Here is a 12,138-nt window from a genome sequence, read left to right as displayed (position 1 = left end):
CCGCCACATCCCGGCGCGAGCCGATAGCCGGTCACGCTCCCGAGAAGTGGCCATCGGCCCCGCTAGCTAGGCTTGCCTGCATCCAATCCACTTGCTGCCCGTAGCGTCTGGACCAGACATATTGGCTGCCCATTTTAAACAATTTCAACGCACCTATTATCCATTTTTCAAACGTTCAGTTTTAAATGGTGAAGAGGATTGAGGACCTGTGTAGACATATATTTCGCCACCCATCCTTCCAAATCTGGAAATTACAGTCGTGTAACGGCACGACCGCAAAAGAAGCACAACCAGCAGCATTTCGCGTCACTTCTTACAGTGATATAAAAAACGGTGCGTCCGAACTGAACACATGATCCTTGTTAATATAATTTATAGCAAAAAGACCTGTACTACGACATTCCTAAAAGCAAAAAATGCGTTTTTATCCGCTATGAGACCGACAACACTGGAAGAACCACATTGCTATCTTATATGTGGAGAAACAAGATACGGACAACGGACAGGTGCAAAATGGCATCGCAAAACGCGGCAACAGACAAATATGGCCCAGATCGAATACCTACGCTTTGTATTTGTCATCCCACCAAGTAAGCACCAAACCTGATTGCGCTGTGAAACAAAAACTAAAGTCGAATACACAGCCACTGACTTCGAACTTTGTCCACGCGTGGCCGAAGATGACGTCCGCGGCTCCAGCTTACGAAACACCGGGGTCAAAAGACGAACTCATCAGCTAAGTCAGCTACCGAGGGCGAAGCCGAATGTAGGATGAGAAGCTGCTCTGCAGACCGAAAACCATCTCCGCGTATGCCAAACCTGAATAAGATATTGGACTATCATTGGGGTCTCGCGGGGCAATGATTACGAGGTGGTTATGTACCAAACGGAACACGTTTGTTCGGATCCGTGGTCCTGTCTCGTGTGTCAGCATAAACACAGCGCTTCAGATAATCACTTCTCCGGCCGTTGTCAGATGTTAGGTGGTGCCGACTTCTGAGAATGACGAGCTGGTTTTTGGCTTTCAATCACGCTCGTGTTGCACTCCCTATAGAACTCATAGAGCGGTCGCAGCTGTAACCTCCGCGTGCGGGGCTGCGGTTTCCTATTCACTTGGGGCATCCTCCCCCCCCCCCCCAACTTTGAGAAGATTGTGGGCTGACCCCATGAAAAACCCCTTTGTTGGTGTCTTTTTGGGCAGTTTGAGTCATTTTTCACCGCTCCGTCCCCCCCCCCCTCTCCCAAACTAATTCTGGGAAACTGCGCCCCTGATCGCGTGATACACAGGGGCCAAAGAAACAGGATTGCTTTTGTGAAGCAAGATGGCAATTACGGCAGGCATGTCACGACAAAGCCAGAGCCAGGGGTTTAAGATCGCAACATGTCGAAGCTGGAGCCATCATTCGCAGATTGTTCGACTAGCAGTGACTAGTTGGACTAATAGCGACTACTTCGACTAGTACCTAACACTTAAAAATGACATAAAGACGAAAAATTGTATGTAGCCGAAGCCGAAGTCAGCCGTGGAAAAAAGCTCAAAGCCGGAGTCGAGTCCGGCGTGACTGAAGGAAAGCTACACCTTCGGAAAGGCGCAGCCGAAGTCGAAACTGGCTTCGTGCCCATGCGTGGTTAAAGGAGCATGCAGTGACCTAGAAGCATTCAAATCAAGTGCCTCGTTGATTGTAAAAAACAAGCGCCAACAAAATGGTTCTGGCAAACAAACCCATGTCAAGCTATTGATAACCTGACCTCACCACACCTATTACGCGAAACAACCTCATCCGCGGGTGGAGACCCGCAAATTGATAAGGACTATCCTCTGCCTGAAGCGGGAAAAGGCCCGTGTGTGATCACAGGCACACGAGAAGATCAGCCACGGTATCCACTTACCATTGTCCTACAAGGGTACAGACACTGTATGCATGCATACTCAGTTTCGCCATAGGGTGGGAATGCCCCTAGTTCTAATCGCTTCAATGTTGGAAGTGCTTACCGTGCCGCCCCTCCCCCCCCCCCCCCTCATCGCCCGTCGAGTTTTCACTGGTTGAACTAAGTAGTCGGACAATACGAGCCATTTTTGAGTGAACTCAGCATTAAAATTAATCTACCCGTGCACTTATTTGTAGACACCGAAGCGCACGGAATGCTATGATGCAGTTCATCGGTTAAACCACCTCGGTTTCACCACCGCTTTTAATCTAAAACAGGCTCGAATGTGCACAAGAACAAGCGTATATGCTTGGAGGGCTAAAATTGCATGCATAATGGCGAGGGATACCTTAAAATGTTCCTAGCGGTAACTTAACCAGGCAGCGATAACTTCCACTGATCTCATTAGACAAAAACCCCCAGAGGCATCTTGATAAAATGTTGCACGACGGCATACCACGCTGTAAGCAGCCAGCAGACCCCGTGGCAACACTGCATGGGTACATTTGGGGGGAATCCAGCTACAACTATGCTATTTTTCCAAAGTTTCGACCCGACTTGGGGCCAACTGGCGACGGGTCGCCTATAATGATCACTTGCAGGCAAAGCGAAACGCCGACGAACACAGCAGACTTCTTCGCAGCTAAAAATCCTGAGACTAAGGCAAAGGGCAGGGAAGGAGACAATACGGGATATTCTCCAAGACAGTCCCTCGGCTTTTAGGCTGAAAAAGTGCCCAGCCCCAGCATGAAGTTGAAAACTAACGCATAGTAATTTAAGAATAGAGTTTCGAAAAATGATGTTACATTGTATTTCCACCTATATTCCCGAGCAAACTGGAAACGTCCGCGCCCGCCCGCGGCTCAGTCACCTCTCCACGTAAATAAATACTTGGGCGAATGACGCGCAGTTTTCAAGGTGAGCGTCGCGCCTGCACTTACTCAATCTGTTGGTTAATTCCAGACCGTGGCCATCCCAATGCTTCAATGCATGATTCGACCTAATGACGTCACCTGGGTTCAAATTTCATTTTCTTTTAAGCTTTACTTTTGATGAAAAGGACAGATTCTCCGCCTCGATATGCATGTCGAGTTCATTGTTTCAGCTTCAGTCCTTTAAATGTGGTAACTTATACAATTTCATTTGGCGGCCAATCAGGTAAATGCTACGACGGATTACAACATTTTACGGGCGCGTTCGGCCGGCGTATAATATCGGAAAATTATCCCCAATGTCAGGAAATTTTCCGCTAAGGCATTCGGCACTACCAACACAGAAATTACCCCACGCAATTTTCCTTACCGAAGGTGAATTCAAGGAAATTTTCAGAGCGGGGCCGAGACGGAGAATCTCATTTTTGTGCATAGCTATGACCGCTGGCTGTGCACGGGGCGTGTGAGACGAACCCGGGGAATAATTTCCAGACCAGCCGAATGCAAAAGGCGAGTCTCCATGGATAACTATTAGAGAGATAATTGTGTTGAAAATCCCCCCGGCCGAACGCGCCCTGAAGCATTTTTGCCGAGCGTTCCATCGGTAAATATTAAAACATTGGCTAAGTTAAGCATGCCTGCCTGAAAATACACCACGGCCGTTATGCAAACACCCTACAACTACTGCCCGCCACACTTCGGGTGGATTACGGCCTACGAACAGGCGCGCACCATTACTTATTTAGCACTAGGAAGCTATGAGAGCTCGCTTATTGGCTGCAGGACACAGCCATTGACATCTTAATCGCTTGGACGAGTCTATTTCACGAAGCTATCCCGCCCACTGCAGGCCGATGAATGGAAGCAGAAACAAAGATGTGCACGGTTCTTCCAGATAGGGCACGTGCTTGCTCTAGGGCCTGTGATCAGGGTACATCCGTTGTGTGTGTGTGTGTGTGTGTGTGTGTGTGTGTGTGTGTGTGTGTGTGTGTGTGTGTGTGTGTGTGTGTGTGTGTGTGTGTGTGTGTGTGTGGTGTGTGTGTGTGTGCGTGCGTGCGTGCGTGCGTGCGTGCGTGCGTGCGTGCGTGCGTGCGTGCGTGCGTGCGTGCGTGCGTGCGTGCGTGCGTGTTTTTTGTACCGCTGAGGGATAACAGAACAATTACTCCCTCCGTGGAACTGATACCTCATCTCGATCCTCCGGCAGAGCAACTGTGATTGGGATTGGGACCCAAACCTTTCGTCGTTGCAAACCCTGGTAAGCTCCGGGCCGTCTCAAATCCTGGCCGTGCCCCTGGCGTAAATGGATGGCAGGATGGGTCCGATTTCTATAATCAGATTTTTTGCAGTACGCGCTGCAATCTGGTCCCAGTGGCCTATGGTCGGCGATGGGCTTGTAAGAAGCGATGTGTGATCGCCACCCATGATGAATGCGTTGGATACAAGATATTGCGAGGTGGCAGAGATGTTAAGTTTCTACAAAAGCGTAGACTCGTGCTTGGATGTCCTGACTAATATCGTACCTTTAGAGGTGGGTTTGATGCAATCTCATCGCCATGGACATGAAACACGCTCAAACGGCGAGCACTGGTGCACCGACGCTTGGAATACCCTCCCGGGCCTTCATTGCGGACCTTACAAAATGAAAGTGTGGGCAGTTTCAGGTCACCAATCAGACATTTCTCAGTCTCTGCATGAACTTTTCTTACTAAACTAAACCAAACTTCACATGAAATATCAATAAATCGAAAATTTACGAAGGTACGTGACCCCCAAGAGCACTTCATTGTAAACCATGGAATGAGCGGGCTTGTCAGTGTTTGTGGCCGGGAACGCCGTTAGCCTTACGATCCCTGACGCCAAATCAAAAAATGCCGTCAATGGTTCCGCTTCGGCGAAGACGTCAAATGGCTCTGCGCCTCCAGAAACTTCCCCATGTGTGTGAAATGGACTCGTCCAAACAATCATGTCGATGGATGAGCCAGCAAGCGAACTATCGCAGTTGCCTTGTGAAAGACAGAAATAATGACGTTGCAGGCAAGGAGTCATCAGCAGGTCCGATCGGTCAAACATATTCGTAAAATTATCACCGGCTATCATACTGGGAAATGAAGGGCATAGTTCCGCAAAATAAGTTGGGAGGAGAGGCTTGCGGCGAAAAAATGACTCAAATTACCTCGAAAACACAAATAAATGGATTCTTTTCCGACTTTGAGCGTCCCTGTTCTGGAAGTTGTGGGGCAGTTGGCAATGTGGTATGTGATCTCAGGTAAATGCTCTGATTTACGTACACTGCAGGGACGCAGCTAGAGCTTTGGCAACGGCTGGAGAGGGGACAGTAAATGACAAATTAAGAGCCCCTGATGGTGAAAAACTGCCCGCCAAACCATAAATACTGGGTCAAAAATTTGTCAAAACAGCGAACCCATTTTTATCTGGATTCGTTCAATATGCAGTCAGAAACAATAAGTGAGAAAAAAATGCACAACGTCGTTTTCAACGGGTGCGCCCACACATCCCAGTAAAAACCTCCACGCTGGGCGCTGCAAACTCCAAAGGCCGCACGGCATCGGCCCCGCCCGACCCCGCGGCTACCACTCAGCGGTGGCCAACGGGCGGGCGACAATGATGACGCATCTGAAATAAATATATTTGAGTCCTTTAGGACACCAATTTGTGGAAGCTAATCAAAGCGCATATTTCACCTGTACGCTTTTGGGATTGATAAAAAACGACGGAACGGATGATTCAACTTGCCTTTACAGCACCGCGAAGTGGTCCCGGAATCTAGTGGTGGAGCCGGAAGCGTAAAGGTAAAACCCATATTTTCGTGTAGTCGTAACTCTTGATCTCTGCACAGGACAGCCTCAAGGTTGAAAAAGATACGCCCCAATCTAATTTTTGAGCGGTGCGAATCTGGTGTGAGGCTTCTGGAAGCATTATTTTACGAGCCACAGTTAGTCCCCTATCCCACCCAATTTGGGCTCCAGCACCCACAACTACGAGAAAAGGGGCCCAAATCTGGAGAGGAGTCTGTTCGTCGGTGTTTTTTTTTTTGGGGGGGGGGGGGGTTGGTTGCGTCAGTTGTCACTGTTCGGTCCTTCCTCCCAAGCCATACTGTGAAACCACGTCCCAATGCCAGGTCATTTTCCAGTTTGAGAGCTGGTGATGATTTAACGGATCTATTTGACCGATCGGACCTGCTTGGACTTCGTGCCTGCGCGTACTTCGTAATCTACCCATAGTGTGGCAGGCAGTACTTCAAGATTGTTTGCCCCACGCCCGTGGTGTATTTTCAAGCGGCCACGCTAACTAAACCTATGCTTCAATACGCCCCGTACTCGAGAGATTAGATTTTTTAGTAGATAACAAAGGGGCATCGTGCATGGGCTTTGCCATAAGTCCACTTCCCACCGGCTCTGACCGGGGCAGTGACGTCACTGGTCTCGGGACTTCCATGCGGCGCGGTCGCTAGCCGCGGGGCCTCCACTGAGGGGACGCAGCGCTGCGGGACAGCCAACACATCAGAAATCTTCGCACACATATCAGCAAACTGTTACCGGGGGTGCACATGACAAGCGAGCCGATTACCTATAACGTTGTGACTAGTGTGACGGTGTGCTTTGTAAACCTATGTCACTACTAAAGTGCAATAGCGTGAGAAGCGAAAAAGCGCTCGGAAGAAATGTACGATGTTGATGTAATCATACGAGATCGTAATTGTCAAGTAATATCTGGTGTTCGCGAGAACGATTTCCAGACATAATGGCTGTCAATTGGCTCTTAATCAATGTTGTGCAAGGTACGATAAAGTAATCAAACAGTAATGCATTGAAGAGCATTTTTACTACACGCGCAACTTGTGTTGTCTAGTATAGTCGTTTCCACTTCAAAGTATACCAATACAAATAAATGAGCTTATTTGATCATATCTGATGCATGCTTCAATACCTTCAGATCTGAAACATTCTCTTTAAACATACGAACGCACATAAAACATCTGAAAAATGCAATATACGAGGGTCGACACTCATGGTGGCTATGTAGGCAGGCAGGGACCAAGTGCTATCGGCCGCGCGCGCAGGTGCACACCGAGCACGGCAGGCCTTCCAGGCACGCGCAGACCGGCCAAGGCGGAATGAATGCACGCACGGACCAAGCGCGGCGCATCTGGCGCACACCTGGCTAATCTCGCGGGAACAGCACCAAGTGCGGCAAAAACGGACTCGCCACGCTCGTTATTCACACGCACCACCAGCGCTGGCACGACCACAACGTGCGAAGCTGTCTAACAGAAAGACCCTAGAACGTGGTGTGAGACCGAAATGCATTGTAATGGTTTGCCGCTTGAAGGGAATGCTCCAAATTTGAAGATATTGAAACGTCGAATATCGTGAATTAAACTCACTTGTAACTACTGGTATGCTTTCAAACGTAAAAAACTGCTCTAGACAACAATATTTCACTAGTAAATGTGCTGCTCAAAACGCCATCGTTCGACTGCGCCATAGGCGTTTGTATGGCGTCAGAGGTACTACCAAACTGGTCGTGCAAAGGTACTACCGTAGCGAAGGAGATGACTCACTCATAGCACTTCAACTTCTCGAGATGTCGTGCTATCGGTACGTTGGTGGTAGAACCCAAATACCGGTATGTGAGCGTGTTCTGGTCATTTCTGTGATGGTCCTACATATCAATCGCTGATTTGATATCATTTACTTGCATGAACATCGTCGGTTAAGGCCCTCGAGCACCGCACGGCCAGTACGGTGGGGGTGCTTGCGTGACGTTTCTATGACGTTGTACGTGGCTGTCTGACCTTAGAAAATTAGTTACGAAATAGTCTGCACAAGTTCGCAGGTGTCTAAAAACCAGAGGCGCGGAAACCAAAGACCTTTAAGAAGAAGAAAGGAAAGGGCCGTGGACTACACTGAATAAGTTTTAAGAAACTATCACAGTTGAAAGTCTCATACCAGTGTGAAACTCTCTTGGCATGGAGTATTCCATATTTGCATGGGGGTTTGAGCTGAAATAGCCATCTTGAAGATCATTGGGTGCAGTTCACAGCCCTGCCTCTTTTGAGATCCCCTCTAGTTTCTGAGCTACACGCCCGCGAATATGCGCAGACTATTTCGTGCGGGTTTTTCAGGGTCACCCAGGCATCCATGACCCAATAATAACGTCATTCAAATTATGCCAGTCCACCGGCCAAGTGGCGATCAATGCCCACGAAAATACAATGGTCAAGTCACATTTGATGTTCGTGAGCAATACTTCCAGATATAACAGCCGTCAATTGGCTCTCAATCATTGTTGTGCGAGGCACGACGACGTAATCAAACAATGACATATTGAGGAGCATGCTCACCAAACAGAAAAATTGAACTGTCTAGACCAGCTTCTCTTACGAAGTGCACCATAGCTCTGACTGAGCTTATTTCATCATATCGGATGCTTGCCTCTCCACCTTCAGATGTGAAACATTTCCTTTTAAGGGAGTGTTCCCCACATTTGCATGAGGCTTTAAGCTGATATAACCACATGGACCTAAGCCTCTCTAGTTTCCGAGCTACAGCCCGGCAAAATGGGGAAAGGTATATCGGGGAGAGTATTTCAAAGTCACCTTGACATTTATGACGCCATAACAAAGTCATTCAAATCCCGCCATTCCATAAGCCATGTGATGACCAAGACCAAGGAAAATATAATGGTCGAGGCGTTCATATCTGGCGTTCGTGAGTGCGACTTCCAGATATAACAGCCGTCAACTGCTCTCAACATTGTGCAAGATCGTGAAGTAATCGAACTATAACGCACTGAGAAGCACATTTCCTTGACAGAGAATTGTGCTGTATAGAGCAATTTTTTCACTTAAAGGGTATACCAATGATTATATGTGAGCTTGTTTCATCACATCCGCCTCAATATCTTCAAATATAAAACATTCCCTTATGACTAATGGGGGGGGGGGGGGGGGGCACAAAAAACAAAGCCGCCCGCCACCTTCGGACCGCTTTCCACTGCCGGCCGCCTCTGAAACCCACTTGTCCCCACGAGCTCTCACACTCCCCACCTTTCACACTTTATCTGTCTAAAAACAGGACTTCAGTTATCTGGCTCCTACCCGCTTTGTCCAGAGACTGGCGAGGTCAGACAGCATTGTATTTGGTATCAGCTGACACTCCACATAGATCCGTGGCTATTGCGTGTCATTTGTCAGTGGTGACAGTAAGCCTGACAACGGAAAGCAGCCAGGGAAAAAACATGCAAGCACAACCGTACAAACAGCATCAGACAGCTCTATCACACACAAAAATGACTTGCCAGCGCGCTTTAACCGGATCGGATCAATTCGTCTCACATTTACCAGCGACCCATTCATGAGGCAGGCTGCTCGGTTTGCGTAGGACCTCTGTCCTGCCGCCGCGCGCACCGCCGGGAGCCGCAGGTTTCAGTCCATGCGGTGAGAACGATCACAGGCCCGCGCGTCGGCGCATGCGCCGCCCCGCGCTACCTCGTGAGCCTGCATGCACGCCTACGGTCCTGCCACCTACCGGCTGGTCACAGGTTACACTTCCCGCCAGCAGATGGCGTTCAATCCTGCCTTCGGTGCTGGTCCGCTAATTTGCAAGCTAGCCGATCAGGCGCGTAGCCTTGCGCGTGGACCCGCGCCCGGTCCCGCCCTCCCCACACCGGCACAGCGCAGGTGCACCTGCCCGCCAGCAGATGGCGTTGAATTCTGCCGTAGCACGCCGCCGCTGCGCTGAGCCCGACCAACCGAAGAACTGCTGTCATACTGTACAACGGACGGCAAAGGAAGGCACCAACGACCTCGATGATGAACGACCGACGGCGTGAAACGATGGCTTCGCCAGAACACCCGCATGGTGATGGGCACCAGGGTTCTCCGGCTGGCAGGCGGGGAAGCGTAAAAGGATAACTTATTAGGACAACAGGATGATAAGTGGCCTCAATAACGACCCCGGTTGACACCGTGCAACGATAATTTCGACGGAACGGACTATGAAACGTTGGGTTATTAAGGGTTTCACGACCGATCCTGGCTGACCTTGATAGCATAGCCTTATTAAATCCCAGTTAAAGCACAGCAAAAAGACTTGTGAACATATTTTGTATCATTTCTCACCTGTTCATATTACCTTATCAGCTTATGATATTCGCTAATCCAAAATTTTTTACATCTGCTACCATAAAAGTGACCATAATTTCACCAATAAACCCTCGATATTTCGGTATCCCGAACCTTCCGTCACCGAACGTCACATGATATCGGAGCTGCGGTCCGGGCGCCATCGGAGCTGAGGTCTGGGCCACATGGGAACGGCAGGTCCGGGCGGCGACGGGGCGGAGGGTCCGGGCGGCACCGCAGCCACTCGTCTGGCTGACACCAGAGCCACGATCCAGGCGGCGTCGGAGCCGCGGCCGCACATCCGGACTGCGCCAGAGCTGCGGGCCGAGGCAGTGACCGAGCGTCAGGGCCTGGGCGGCAGCCACCGCAGCCGCAGGTCCGGGCGCCATCGTAGCGACATGTCTGGAAGGCGAGGGGGCCTCCGCACGGGCCGTATGGAAGCGGCGCCGGCGCCTCTGAGTGGTGAAGGAGCGGTGGGTGACGGCGACAGGTGGGCGCCTGTCCCAACGGGCCGCCGCAGCGAACCACAGCTCCCGACGGCTGGCTCGCTGGTGGCGGCAGCTGTGTCTAGCCCAGCGGCTAGGACCCCAGCCGGGCGTCCAGTGAGCGGAGCCAGTGCTGTGTGACCTGTCCCGCCCTACTCGGCGCGGCTTATCAGCACCCAGGCTGTTACAATAGTGTGAGACTGGGATGCAATGATGCTGATCCTAACCACACAATCTGGCGATGCTCGCATATTACAAGCTGTATTCGGTTTTCCAATCCAGTGTGCCCAATGCGGATCAGGCATCAAAATTCCAGATCACTTGTCGAACAGATTATAGGAGCAGACAGCCGCACCAAACCGAAACACGGCCGCAACCGAACCGATGGGTCGAAGGGCTCGTTAGTTTGTACACTAGTAGAACTACTTACGCAGTTAGTAGGTCAACTGGCTAGGTGAACCAACTCCCCTTCGCTGACGTTACCTCATGGACATTTGTGTCCAAGCTATCTCGTTTTTGTCCTTTATCACATCGGCAACCGTTTGACTGTACAGAATGTGTCCAACATGTGTATGCGGCACATTGCTGGCAATTAAATATAGCGCATGCTGGCAATAAGTCATGGTTTTCCACGCGATCTACATAAATAATACCTAAGTGATGGCTTGGTAACCGCCTATCAAACTCAGGGGCAGATCCAGAGGGGACGAGGGCATGGGGGCACGTACATCCCCTTTGGGCCGACGGGGCCCAAACTCATGGTGAAGGAGCACTAAAATCTCCATTTCAGGTCCACATAACCTTTACTTTTAAGACGCACCAAATTCGGGGGCGACTAAAAATATCCCCAAATCGTCACTTTAGCGAGGCACCAGAGTATGGAGAGAACCACAATGTGCCCTAAACCTTCATTTTTAAGAGGCACCACATATCAGTGGTAATGCTATGCTGTTAATATTTGTTGTTAATTAGGGTTTTTGGGCGCGCCGACTGCATAGGCCATATTGCAAGGGTAATATTGTGCCTGTTGTTGTTAAACAATGCTGCGTCTTCCACCTATAAGATTTATTTTCTAGAGGTACCCAACTCCAGGAGAACCACAAAAGGTCCCAAACTGCCATTTCCAAGACACAACAACATTCCTGGGGCGCGTCCAAGTTCGTGCCTCTCCACTGAAGACATCCTGGACCAATCCATTCGACAATGGGCACCAAAATATTCATTTCGAAGCACCATTAGTCATACAATATTGTTCTTATCACCAATCCAAGGCCATTCAAGGGCATCAAAGTTTTTATATCGCAGGAGTAGTAGCGGGACCAACAGCTTGTTTGCCTTCCAACCTGACAAAACCTCGGATGGGTCACTTCAGTGAAGAGGCACCAAAAACCTTAATTTAGGGAGCATCGGCCGGTTCTTTCGTCAGCACGCTTGTCAGCTGGAATACATGACGTCATGTGTGCTGATGGAGCGTTCGATGTGTGGGCTGATGGGAAAGTCTTTTAACTTTACTTCACCTTCTTTCCCCACCTTTTACTTCAGATCACACACTAACTCGGGCTTACCACCGACCATAACCCACTACCTGTTAAGTGGTGTTTGGAGGTGTGGCTTCTGCTTCGGTATTACCATTATGTATGTTGAG

Source organism: Pollicipes pollicipes, unplaced genomic scaffold (assembly GCF_011947565.3).
Source record: "Pollicipes pollicipes isolate AB1234 unplaced genomic scaffold, Ppol_2.1 Scaffold_4740;HRSCAF=5597_pilon_pilon_pilon, whole genome shotgun sequence".
Taxonomy (NCBI): domain Eukaryota; kingdom Metazoa; phylum Arthropoda; class Thecostraca; order Pollicipedomorpha; family Pollicipedidae; genus Pollicipes; species Pollicipes pollicipes.
This window is presented reverse-complemented; position numbering follows the sequence as displayed.